Source organism: Hylobates moloch, unplaced genomic scaffold, assembly GCF_009828535.3.
Source record: "Hylobates moloch isolate HMO894 unplaced genomic scaffold, HMol_V3 SCAFFOLD_19, whole genome shotgun sequence".
NCBI lineage: Eukaryota > Metazoa > Chordata > Mammalia > Primates > Hylobatidae > Hylobates > Hylobates moloch.
In genome coordinates this window covers 64,096,690-64,111,476 of record NW_026652294.1, presented here as the reverse complement: position 1 = coordinate 64,111,476, position 14,787 = coordinate 64,096,690, and positions in this window count along the sequence as shown.

The window sequence follows — 14,787 nt, the reverse complement described above, 5'->3', positions numbered from 1 at the left end:
TCCTCCCTGAGGTCAGGCGCCGGCTGGTCTTTAATCACTGTTGTGCTGTGCCTGAGCTTATTTATAAACAAGCTACAGAGTCAAATGTGTACCACATGTGCAATGCACCCCAGAAGCGTTGCCATCATATGGGCCAAATATTGATTTTATAGGAATAAGAATGTGCAGTAAGCAACACATGGAAAAGAAAGATTACATTCGTTTCCCAATAACCAATTTAGTAGAAGACTGCAAAGCTTCTAAAATCATAGCCACTATTTAGGAAGAACTGATCTTTGGATGGTGGCTGCTTTAGCCAGACCTTATCTACATAGTTCCTTTTACCAGTTGGGAGTAGAATTTAAGGTTTTTCTGGTTCCACTTTTTGCCACATAAGTCCCCATCTATTCTCTGTTTTTCCCTGTCACAGGGCCTTGGAACTCCTCCGGGAAGTTTAGTCCATCACTTTACCAAGCCAATTTGTGACAATCAGCCTTAGGGTGGCCCTACAGAAACCACAGTTATTTCCAGTCTGAGCTGTCTCCCAGTTGGAACAAACAGGAATAATTGCCCCTGAAGAGGCCTCTGAAGTGATTAATCCACCTGTGTTAGGCAGGCATCTAGTCCAGGTCTTACTGCTCCTAGCTACTTGGCACCCCTCCATTCTCTGACTCCATCTCCGACCTGCAGGTTATATTTTTCCTTCAATGAGTTCCCTTGCTCTTTAGACTGCCCTTGGCACTCCTGTAATAGGCATTTTCACCCATGTAGAAACAGGAAAGATGAGGGATCGCGCAGAACAATTTGTCTTGGTCAATGGATTACCTGTAGATCATCAGGTTGACTGAAATTTTGAGGTCTATGTTGTGTTCCTTGCAATATAATTTTAACACAGTATCTTTCTGATGATACGGTCATTTAAGTGAGCACTAGCAATGCACATGTTGCTGTGTGTTCTGAAATACTCCCAGACTAGGTCCAAGTTAAGGACGAAAGCGTATTGTTCTCAACGCCCTCTAGCCTGGTGCTACTCCAAGTGGTGATCCATAGACCAGTGTCCATCTACAAAATTTTTATTCCAGATCCACATCGGAACAAGAACAGAAATTAAGAGCAAGAGTTTAGGAACATTAAGGCAATTGTACAGTGATTTCATGTCTGTTGAATCTAGTAATTAAAATGTGTAAAATAAAACAAAATGTGTAACTTGTATTCTGTAAAGCTTTATTTTAAATTTCATTTTTCTAGTAATTCGTTTTTATTACAATTTATAAAAGGATTGGTCTCACGTCTGTAATCCTAGCACTTTGGGAGGCCGAGGGCGGGTGGATCACGAGGTTAGGAGATCGAGACCATCCTGGCTAACACGGTGAAACCCCGTCTCTACTAAAAATATAAAAAATTAGCCGGGCATCGTGGCAGGCGCCTGTAGTCCCAGCAGGAGAATGGCGTGAACCCGGGAGGTGGAGCTTGCAGTGAGCCGAGATCGCGCCACTGCACTGCAGCCTGGGCGACAGAGCGAGACTCCATCTCAAAATAAATAAATAAATAAATAAAAATAAAAAAATTAAAAAAAAGGATTGGTCTGCAACAGATTGAAAATAACAACAACCAAACCGAAGCTGGTTTTTCATCACAGATACTTTGAGAAGCACTGCTCTAGAATTATTTTAGTTACCATTTCTAGCTTCCACAAACCATATTAAGTGAAGCATCTTAACATCCAGGCTTTAAAAGGGGAATCCAATGTTCAGCATCCCATGATGCAGAATTTTCTTAAACCCCACACCCTACCTAGGACAGGGGGTTTTGTAGTTCTAGAGGTGAAGCAATGAACACTTCTTAGCTCTCAGAGGCCTGACGTGTTGCAGAATCTCCCTCAATATTGAGCTGCAGAAACACTGAAGGACAGGCTATGTTTCAGGAGGAGACCCTGGGATAATCCCATTGTATAGTAAATGTTATACATACAACCTTTTATCAAGGGATACAATTTTTGACCTGGGGTAGAAAATCAATGGTCATCTGACACACGGCAAAGATTCCAAGACTAGAACAAAAAGTATTATTTTGGATTTTATTATTGAATTATTTTCAGAGAAGAACGCCATGAAGAGGTTCCCAGTTCTGTAGAAATGTCAATTCAAGCTTGTAAAATATGCTATTTGCAGATGTTGGTACTGTTTATTCACAGATTCAACGGGCCCAAAGGAGCAGGTTTCTCACGAATGGACATTTCATCACTCACCACTGTGTTACTTCTCAAGCTTCTTCTCCCAACATCACAGCCCTGCAAGACTAGTCTCTTACCGGGCTCCCATTTCAATCAGGCTATACTGCCTCTCTCCAAGTCTGCATCCCACTCTGTGCTGATAATCCAGTTTGAGGACAGTTCCATGTGTATACTACAAGGCATTTGCGACACCTGAACTCCAACAGTATTGTACGCACACACACAAATCCACGTTGTGTGCCTTTAATTGATTTTTATATTTATTTAGGCCCACATGATTTTTTTATGTCTCCACTTTTGCTGAAAAACTCATAGATCTGTTTTCCAGTTATGCAAAGTGAAGATTTTCAACATACAAATGCATGGCTTATTTTCAGAACCATGACCGTTTTTCACCATCACCTCCTAAGTATTGGCTGTGGCACTGGCTTCAGTTCACATAGAAGTCACTGTGCAGAGTCTTCAGGAACCTGCTGGACATGCTATGAGGAGGGAGATGAACTGCACAACCCTGATATCAACTCCATACTACAAGGATTTTATCAGACATATACTGAATAAATGTGTTATGTTTTCAAGGAGGATTTTTTCCCTTAACATTTACTGAGCATTTATCATGTTCCTGTCTTATATTGTTCAGGTGGCTTTAATACAATATCATAAATTGGGTGGCTTATAAATAATAGAAATTTATTTATCATACTTCTAGAGGCTGAGAAGTCCTAGATCAAGGTGCTGGCACATACACTGTCTGGTGAGGGTCCTCTTCCTGGTTCATGGATGGCTGCCTTCTTGCTGTGTAAGGGTCAAGGAAGTTCTCTGGGGTCCCTTTTATAAGGGCATGAATTCCATTCATGACGGTTTCACCCTCAAAACCTAATCACCTCCCAAAGACTCCACCTCCAAACACTATCACACTGGGGATTAGGTTTTAACACACGCATTTTGGAGGAACAAAAATATTCCATCTATAGCATTCGCCCCATTTTCTCAAAATTTATGTCCTCCCATTTTTTCCATCCTAATAGCATTTAAAGTCAAGCGATCAACATTAAAACCTAAGTCCAAAGTCTCATCTAAATATTGTCTAAATCTGATCTGGGTGGGACCTAAGATACGATTCATTCTGAGGCCAAATTCCCCTCCAGCTATAAACCCGTTAAAAAAAATGAGTTATGTACTTTTAATGGGGGACAGGCATAGGACAGACATTCCCATTCCAAAAGGGAGAAATCAAAAGAAAGACAGGACTGACAGGCAAATTCCATTAGACCTTAAGGCTAGAAACAGGGGTTGGGGGCTAATAGTGTAAGTCCCAGTTCAAATCTGATGGCTCAAGAACCAGGAGCACTGATATCTGAGGGCAGGAGGAGATGGATGTCTCAGTTTAAGCAGAGAGGGAATTCACCCTTCACTCTGCCTTTCTATCTAGGCCCTCAATGGATTGTGTGCTGCCCACCCACATCAGTGAGGCTGATCTTCTTTACTCAATCAACTGAATCAAATACTAATATCTTTCAGAAACTCTCTCACAGACACATCCAGAAATAATGCTTTACCAGCTATCTGCGTATCACTTAGCTCAGCCAAGTTGACACCTGAAATTAACCATAACAGTGCCCAACAGCTAATTTAATCCTCATAAAATCTTGTAAAGATACTAGTATTACCATCCTTATTTAAAAAATGAATCTGAGGCATAGAGTGCTAAGTGACTTGCCCACGGTCACAGAGCAGTGAGTGGTAGAGCTGAGATTTGCACCTGGGGAGTAAGGCTCCAAAGTTTTGCTTCTCAAGTTCCCCTCAAGACACAAATGCAAAATAGGATAAGAACCTTTTGACCATTAGGGTGATAAAATGAAGAGGCTATGGAGCCTGTGTTTTTAGCCTCAGTAAGTGAGGAGGAGCCTTCCATGAAGGACGGTACAGTCCAGGAAGTTAAAAACCTGTAGCAGTCAAGTGCCAAAAAAAGCAGGAGAAAATGGAAACAAGGCCAGTGAGTCTTGAATGCCCACTGCTTCCTGTCCTTCATTGCTCTCCTCCTTGACCCCTGCAGCTGCTTGCTGACAGCCCCTATTCCCCACACCCACATTAGCTCCCACTTTTTCCTGCTTTCCCACTCAATGACATGTCCCATCTCCTTGACCTTCCCCAACCCTTCCCAAGGGTATATGTTTCAGGACCTACCAACCCGCCTATCAAATTCACACAAAGCAGGGAGCATCTGAGCTTTCCAAAGACCTCTTCTCATTCTTCTTTGGCAAAATGATACAATTTCTCACAAAATTTATGGTTTTTACCTCACCATCCCCTTCACCATCTCCATGCCTAAATAATATAATTAGCGGGCTCCTTTTCTTCAGCTAGAATACCACTGGGAAAAGGAATTCAGTTTGGTAGATCTTCCCCCATTTTATTCACACTAACTCCCTGAGTTCCAAAGGATCTGGACTATAAAAAATAAATTTGACAATAAAAAAATTGGACTTAATAAATCCAAACTCAGAAAATACATTTCTGGACTTGTCAGAAGAGCAAGTCAAGGCCTCACGTCAATAGAAGGCAAATTTGAAACAGACAGAAAAGTGAAATCAATGTTTTATCTGTGAGAATTCTAACTCTACTCCCTAAACTAAATATTAGAAGTTCAAAAGGAAAAATAATTTTTTTTCAGATTGATTTGCAAATGACAAAGATAAGGTCAATTTCCTAGGGCTTTTCTAAGCTTTTTTTTTTTCCCACCTGGGAAGATTAAATGGCAAAAACACTCAATTTTAGTTTATCTAAAAAAATGTAAAAACAGCTCAATTTTTAATTTATTTGTGCCCATCAGATAATGGGGAGTATAGATGATACCCAACTGAAGCATCTTGACTCAACTTCTCAAACTTGGATAGTGATGTGAGCCAGATCAATGTTCATGATCAGGCCTTGATTGACTTGTCAGCCTCTCATGCTTTCCATTAATAAGCTGTATTAATAGAGTATGTGGTAGGATATAAAATCCCCATATGCTATTCTGTATAGTCCTTTGGCTACTTTCTAGAGGCTTTTTACTGCTTCAGGATTATTTCTCCTTGTGAGATCATCAAGCAAAATTCCTGACTTTTTTCTTAATATTAACATTACAAGGGAATTTAGTCATCTGTACAAACATTGACAAGTTAAGCTTTCGAATAAAAAAACCAACAACCAACCAAAAGACAGCAAGAAAACTCAATAATTCCTGACACTAAAACACTGGGGTGAGATAGGTGCCCACAATCTCTTCAATTGTTAAAAGACCAGGATCATTTCTCAGACTTAAACCTAGAATGTTCTTGGAAGAAATGAAAATGTTTCACATTCAGAACGATAGGAAGAATAAATATTTGTTAAAAATAGCATGTTTCATGGATTATAGCTCATAATGTTTGAGCTGATAAAGACTAAAGCTACTTCTTATTATATAAAGAATTTGAATTTCTTAGTACTTTAAATAAATACCAGAATATATATGATTTCTTTGCTTCTAGGAATACTTGTAATTGTTAAGTGCTCATCTTGAGTTCAATGAAAAGGCAGAGGATGTTTAAAATTTCTTAAAATAATAGCATCTAGCTGCAACCGATTCCCCATATGACATTCCATTCTGCTTGAGGCAGTGTGTAGGGGATAGCATTCCATAAAGGTGTGGCGTTAGGAGAAGTGACTGCTTACCAAGTATGGGACAGCAAAAGTTACATTTTCTTTCTTTGATTACAAAATAACATATGCCTATGATTAAAAAAAGAAAATAATAAAATAGTATATATAAAGTGAAAATTAAAAGTCCCCCTCTGAAGTGATGGTAGGTATTCCAAATCTTTTTCTGGGTATATATAAGTGAATGTATATCTAAATAACAAAACGTCACCTATTCAGATTTCTCAATATCAGAACCATCCAAATAATGAGATTGGCCTAAAAGGATTTTTTTGAAATGCTTATCCATTTAAACGATCATGCCAAGTAATAATTGAAGAGTAATTTCTCATGGTGTATGGCATATAGTAGGATGTGCTGGTTGGTTGCCATGGAGATTCATTTGGTGGTGTATTGCAAAGTGAGGTTGGTGGCTGTTCTGGTAATACACGAGTTGGGCTGGTTCAGAGTTATTTCTATGTTGTAAAAGCAATAAAATTTAAAGTACTGAAATGAAATTATACAAATATATTACACATCCCATTCTTACTCCATAATCCATATAATGGAAAGTGGAGAATGTATTCAGAAGATTTATAGATTGGATTAAGGTTTTGTTTTGTTGTTATCATTGGGTTCTTTTGTAGGTAGAATATCTAGATTTGTTAATCTAGCCATATTGCAAGCATTTTGGCAAAAAATAGTTCTTCTACTGTATTTGTAATCCTGATGTTGGCTGATGTCTTCCAGACCCATAAGATCTAGATGAACAGCTTGAACCACCCCACCCCCCATTCTATGCCCTGAGGAAATCTAATGTCCTCCCCAAGATTTCCACATATTTTCAGAGATTTTATGTGTTTCCAAAGCAAAGAAAAGCTCCCTATTCTCTGGCTGCTGTCTCTGTTCTGCATTGTTGACTTGTACAGACAACTTGGCCCCTTCCTGGATTTAGGCATGCACACACACATTCATGCACACATACGTATTCACACAAAGCGTTAGTGACTTTAGTGATGATTTGAAGATTATTGGCCCGAATTCCTACGATGAAGCACACAGCAAGCTATTTAAAATCACTCATTAACGACTTCACTTCTTAAGTCTTTTCCTCCATCTTGCTTCAGGGAGAGCTATACTTGCTTTTGCCTCAGATGCTGCTAGCCCCTCACCTTCTTTCTCTCTCCTCTCCTTATCTTTTCTGCTGTCATCTCCTTGCTTCAAACACACAGAACAGGTTAGACTTCTTCACTTCCTTCTGCAATAGCTGCATCTCCAAACCTACTAAAGTACTGAGTAGAACACCATTTAACAGAGTCCACCCTAAAGAGACCTTGTATAAAAATGGGAAAAAGTTATTCCATTTATATAGAAATCACTTGGGTATTGTTATGTTTTACAAAATAGGACCATATAATACATATTACTCTGCAATTTGCTTTTTCAATCTCTCATCAGCATATCATGAATAACATTTCAGGGAACTTAAATCAACCTTACTCTTTTTAATAGCTGAGTATTATTTCATAGTATATTATATTTAGGAATCCCCTCTATCAGTATATATTTAGCATTTCTCTACAATTTTTCACTTTTATAATGATGTAATGAATATCCTTGAACACGCATATTTTCACATTGCTATGAGTGATTGCTGCAGGAAAAGCCCATAATTCCTAGAAGTGGAATTATGGTCAAGAGATAAGCATATTTAAAATTTTGATAGACTCTCTCAAATTGCTCACAAAATAGCATGTGTATTCATTCCCATCACCAGGGTGCACACTCACAAAGGATATTTGTAAAGCCTTTTAGAACAACTTTAAACAGTTGCTGGCATATTACATCATCCTTGCAGATGTTAAATAGTTGGGATTAGACCAAGAAATTATTTGTAAACTCTGCCACCTAAACCCACTGCAAATCTACATGACAGGGAAAAAATATTGGAAATAAAACTAAATAGAGATCTCAGGTCCCTCACCCAATGAATAAAAGAGAATCTAAGTGTAGTTAGAATTTTAGTAGGAAGCTAATCTTAGAGACAATTACTGAGGAAAGGCGCCGAAAAGCACCCTTGTGGGGGATTGCAGGGGGCTCTGGGAGTGCATGCAGATACCAGCAAGTAGTAGTGACATCATCTTCTTCTTTATATGGGAAACATCCTCATGGTACTGAAACCCATACTAGCAGACTTCCAGAAGAAACTTCTTCTGAGAAACAGCTGTGGGTTTCACGGAGGGCCATCCTTCAATCTACAGGTTTGGGTATGGTGGAGCTTTTGGCCACATTGCTTCTGACAATCTGTCCATGTCCCCAGCCCTGAGACTTAATGCTAGAAGCTACAGCCTACCTCATACACAGCACAGTTCCTTGCACATGTTGGCAAAGTTTCTAGGGTAAAGATGTTACCACTGAGTACTATTTGGGGAATGGAAACAGGAGATCTGAGATCTGTCTCAGATACTGCCCCTCACTCATGTTTTGTCCTTAGGTCAACTCTCATGTCTCACTTTCTTCATTTGTAAATTGGGTCTTACAAAGGCCTCACATACCTTCCAAGTAAAGATCATGTGCATTCACACATATTAAGGCAGTTTTTAGCACAAATTGGGTTTCAAATGTAAGGCTTTGTTAATAAAGAAGGTTGTCTTACAGCTCTTTGTAAACACTATGGGAAACAAACAAACCAACAAAACCCATTTCCAACAAATCAAAAGAAAAAGAGATCTGAAATTAGATAGCAGTGATGGGTTGCACAACCTTGTGAATATACTGAAAATCCCTGGTTGGAAAAAAAGAAAGGAAAGAAGAGAGGAAGGAAGGAAGTGGGAGAAGGAGGCAGGGAGGGAGGGAGGAAGGGAAAGAGACAGAAAGGTTTTTTTGTTTTGTTTGGTTTTTTAATTGCAGAGATAATCAAAGGTATAGAGAGGGAAATAACTTCCTTGAGCACATTTTATAAGTCAGGCCCTCTTCAGTTCTTCGGATATGGGGTCTTTATTTCATCCTCCCCATAATTTGAGATGTAGAAATTATTGCCCAGCTTTTTTGGGGAAATGAGAGTTTCAGTACCTTGACCAGGTCATAGGGCAATTACCTTGCCCAGAATTTGAATCTAACACTTCTTGACTCCTAGGCCTGAGCTTTTTAGCTGTACCATGCTGCTTCTTGACCCAGTCAAAAGCTCAAAGCAAGCATAAGATTTGCCAATGACATCAGACCCACATGTTCAGACTCCCTTCAAGGGACTCTATGTGAAAGAACTTGAAAGATTTCCTTGATGCTAATCTCAAAAGTTAAGTGAAGTGCCTCTGACTGAGAAGGACAGTCCATTATGTGTCTAGTGTTTATACACTCATCATAGCCTTCCTGGGTCTATTTGTATTTTCAGCCCAAAACCTTGTCTTGGGTTAATGAGCCCCACAAGTTCTCTAGCCAAACGTTCATTGGCTTCCAGCTTAACATAAGCTTGTACCTAATCAATGTAGCCGTTGAAACAAGTTCCATGCTGGCAAATTCCCAAAGCAAAAGGAGGTAAATGAGAACAACATGAATGAGACAAACAAGGGAGCCACCATGGAGGAACAGTTTAATCAACACTTAGAGAAACATGGCTGCCTCCTGCTGAGATGGAAATAAATCTGTTTTGTAGACATCCTGATGCCTTTAACCATATCCTCTTCCTCTAGTACAAAGCCTTTCAGCTTTTGCATCACTCCTGCTGGAAATCACTTCATAACAAAAGAAGTCGAAAAATTTCAGATCCAGGCTTTAAAATCAATTTCTAAAAAATAAAAAACAGTAGCAGACACAGTTGGTGCCTTACCTATAACCCCTTGGACATTTACTGTGAACCCCATGACTCACTGCCTGAGGATTTTGCCAGACTGGGGAGCATGACAGACCAGTGTGCAAAGCAAGTAGGAAGTGCTAGGCTGTAAATTCCCCCCAGAAGCTGCTCTCATTCAATGGCTGGGTTCATGGATAACTAATTTGATGGACAAAGAGTCAAAAACTGAGTTGATATATATATATTATATATATAAATATATATATATAATGTATATATATGTATATATATACATGTATATATATATTTATATATATACATGTATATATATAAATATATATATATACATGTATATATATGTAGCTTAGCATCCCAGCTTCATGGTTGGGGTAACTCAAGGTGTGTTTTGCTCTGTCCTCCAGAGTTCTTGAGCTCCGGGTGCCTAGAGCAGCAACTGGTTTAATAAGGCTTCCTTTGCTGGCATCCTTCCCTTCCCTGTCTCATTTCCCCATTTCCCTCCTGCTGTTTCCTGGGATTATCTCCCAAAAAAACCTCTTGCATTAAAATCTTTGTCTCTGAGTCTCCTTCAAGAGGAACCCAAAACAAGACAAGGGTGAGTCACACTCTCTGGATGAAAAGGGAAATGATCATTAAGAAAATAAGCTTTCGGCCTTTCTCTTTAGTCCTGTTGACTTTGGATTTCTTTCATCCCTTTAGAACTTCTCCTCCGTCGACTGATTTCCCAGGGTCCCAAGATTTGCCTGACCACCTGCAAACTAAGTGTTTCCCCATCTCCATGGCCACTCCTGGTTCCATTCACTAGTTCTCTCCAGATATTACTACCTGGAAAGTTAAACCTGCTAACACATAGAATGTTAGAACTGGGCAGGAAGGAATCTGAGACCTGTAAGGCCTTGTGATCTGTCAAAGAGACTCACCCAAGGTAGAAATCATGCTTTTTGGTCCCCAACACCTGGTGCTATGCAGGTTCCTTCCTCTCTTTCCCCAGTTCTGACACAGTCTCTCCCTTCACTCCATTCCCTGCATTGGCACCATTTTTACCTTTGGTCCTCTTCCAGTTATTGGCCAGACTAAATGACCTCTGAAGCCCTTGAAAGTTATATACCTTCAATGACTCTTACCCTCATCTTCCAACTAAAGGTTGGAATACTGAGACAATGCCCACCCCCGACCCCAAATGACCATCACCAGACCTTCCTGAAATGCCACGTTCTAGGAGATCACTTCTTTCTCCCAAAAACAAGGTTTTGGTCGCTGAGCTGAACAAATTATTTTTCTTAGTTCACGAATCCCATCTCTGTTAAACTTCTTTGTCTGTATCAAAAGTATCTCCCCTGTTTTTCTACTTTCGAACAAATCCCTGCCAGATACAGTGCCCTGACCAAGGGCATAGTTAGCCATAAAATCATCACGTATCTGCCCTAAACCCATTCTAGTGGCCCCGGGGCAGGAGCGGATATGGTGTTAGGTCCCCTCCTCCTCAGCCATGCCTCCCCCTCTCTGGAGTACTGCCAGCTTCCTTCTCCAGTCCCCATTTGCAGAACCCCTCACCCCCTCACCATGTTCTTAGGAAGATGAATCAGGAGTGAACAGTTTAGACATTATTTAAGTTCTCTTTTGATCATATAGAACGTAAGTAAAGAATTCTTGGGACAAGTGATACGCTGCATTCCTCAAGTATGTCTATCTGTGCAAAGCACTGAAGGGGCTGCATTGTTTACCTTAACAGTTACAGCCCCTGCTAGTGATTACAAGGATGCTGTTCATATCAATATTTAAATATGCCATTTCTCCCAAATGAACCACAACAGCCTCATTTAATGTTATTTTATTAGGATGAGCAGATATTTGGACAATGTTAAACCTGTATGCCACTTGCTATACAAACCTCTCTAATAATGCCTCAGTTTGGCATCTAAATACATATTTAAACAGTTTAAAAACACATCGACTACGTAATTTGTATTTGTAACTGCTCAAAATAAAGGACTTTTTATTGAGTGTGCCAAATAATGTGAATTTGGATGCCTTCTGAAAGGATGCATTATTCATGTGGAAGAGAAACAAAATCAATAAATGAAAATTCGAATAAAAATAAAACCCATTATGTTACTGCACCCAGACAATGATCATCTTGTGCATTATTTACTCAAGGAAAAGACACAGGAAAATGGCCCTTCTGGAAGTGGGCTATGAACTGAATCATAATCTCCTGCTTAGGCTGTTCGAAAAGAAACAGAATTGTATGTTTCTAACAGAAAGAATTGTTATGTTTCTAAAAGAAAGACTCAATTTCTTTAAGTTTGTGACTAAAATTATTTAAAAATTTAACAACAAAATACATTTGGGAAATTGGTAAGATGTGAACATGATTACATTCTATTACTACCACATCACTTATTTCATTGCTACCAGGATATATAGAATACATTAAAGTTCAGAATGGGATTCTGTGGAAAAGCTTATCTTTGCATATAGAGAATACTGGATACGTGTGTTTATGCTTGGTGGGGAGGAGAAAAACAAAGCTTATTAACTCTGGCACATCTCAGGATGCTTCCCTAATTTTCACGAAGGCATCAATATTGGTCAAGAAGTCAGGCTTTGAGGTCAGACATCCTGAGTTAAATCTTGCCTCTTACACTACCAGTTCTTTGATTTTCATTATTTAACCTCTCTAAGCTTTGGTAAATGTGAGTTTGACGAGAGTACCTGCCTCCTAGGGATTAAAGGAAATTCTTAGCGCAGTACCCGGCACTTGGAAGTTACCCAGTGAGTGTTAGCAATAAGCATATCTAAGAGTAGCACTATCTTTCCTTACAGACATTTGATTGTCAAAGCACATGGCTAACCTTCCTCAACAATAATGCACAGGTGCACATTGATTCTTTGCTGAAGAATATTATTTAAGACTCTGCTGCCTATTTTTGATCAAATGTTATGAGAAATAAGCTTCAATGTTTCTTCACGGAACACTTGCCTGAAAACACATTTTATTCTTGGCACAAGGCAGATCATCAGGAAAAGCTACAACTGATGAACTTAAGGAACTGATATTACAAAATTTAATTTTTTTGAATTATATTTCACACCAACAGTTTATATTGAAGTGTGAAAAAAAACAGCTCTAGGGAATTAAATAGTTTGCTGATCATAGGGTTGTCTTGAGGATGTTACCTACTTTATTACCTAGTTTCTCCTTTTGGAAGATCCTCCAGTGACTAAACTTAGGAAAATACTATATTTATTAATTCACTTAAAAAAATGTAACTTACTCACTCAGTTTTTGCTGAGCACTGTTCTGGGGCACTAGACATAGAATAGTGAACTAAACAGACAAAATCCCTGCCCTGGGTAGCAGCATTCACCTTCTAGCTCCTTGGCAACTGGTTTACTTTTATCTTACAGATACTGCAAATGTTATAACTGAATAGATCTAACTCTTTGCTTTGGATTCTAGCAGGTTGAGAGCCAAATGATACAGATTCTTATGGCATATATCCTTGTAGGCTAACTTTACTTGTGGATTTATCTTGCCCTTATACCCAATCTTCTCATCTACTTCTTTATTGCTCTGCTGCAAAATATGTGTTTTTATAAGCAACCAGAACATTTTTTAGGAGAAACAAAATTAAGAATTTATAAACGCATCAGAGAAATAAATAAATATAGCAATACAAACATAGGTATGTATGAATTCAAGTAACTATAAATTACAGCTACTAGCATCCTGGAGGCCATTTGCTTTCCATCATGTTTCACCTCCAGCTTCAGAACAATGACTCATGAAAGTTCGTTAATGTAATAGATAATTATTGACCATCTGCAATATGCCAGACTCCATTCAAAGTAGGGGATTAATGGTTAATGAGACAGATTAAGTCTCTCAGAGCCTGTATCTGTATGGAGGCTGTATTAGACAGCTCAAGCTGCTATAACAAAATACCACAGACTGGGTGGCTTAAACAACAGAAATATATTTTTTTCAAAGTTCTAGAGCCTGGAAGTCCAAACCAGGGTGGCAACTTGGTCAGGTTCTGGTGAGAGCTCTTTCCCTGACTTACAGACAGCCAGCTTCTTGCTGTGTCGTCACATGACAGAGAGAGAGAGAGATTGATTGATTCCTTCCTCTTATAAAACCATAGTTCTTTTGGATTAGAGTCATGCCCTTAGGATCTTATTTAACCTTAATTACCTCCCAAATAGGTATTTGAGCCTATCCCCAGATATAGTCACACTGGGGATTAGAGCTTCAACCAATGAATTTGGAGGGAACAAAATTCAGTCCATAACAGAAACCTCATGACATCTTGTCCAATAGTCAAAGAGCTCTAGAGAAGAAATATTACAAATTTATTCCATAGGTAGTTCTTGGGTTGAAAGCCCCTCATTTATATTTGATCTAAACCCCAAATTGCAGATAAAGGGCAATTTACCTGATTTTGTCCTCCAACAAGATTCAACTTTTAAAATCATGTTTATTTTGTCATAAGATGAAGGAATGCAGCTCATATAAGATGGTGTATCAGTCTTCACTGATTGAACTATACAATACACCACAAAGAATGGTGTTAGTGGTTGTGTTGGCACCTACTTATTCAATAAACATTATAAGTCTACTGAATTCCAGACACTGCTAGGATCTGGGATGTAGTGATGACTAATAAAACATAGTCCCTGGCTGGGCATGGTGGCTCACTCCTGTAATCCCAGCACTTTGAGAGGCCAAGGTAGGTCAATCATCTGAGGTCAGGAGTTCGAGACCAGCTTGGCTAACATGCTGAAACCCCATCTCTACTAAAAATACAAAAGTTAGTCGGGTGTTGTGGTGGGCACCTGTAGTCCCAGCTACTCAGGAGGCTGAGGCAGGAGAATCACTCGAACCTGGGAAGCAGAGGTTGCAGTGAGCTGAGATCATGCCACTGCACTCCAGCCTGGGTGACAGAGTGAGACTCTATCTCAAAAACAAAACACAAAAAAACAAAAAAAAACCCCCCCCACAACACACACACAGTCCCTGTCCTTATAATGGAAATGGGACATATAGACAAATAAACAGATACATATAAAATAGTGCTATAAGTAGAGGAAGGAAAACAAT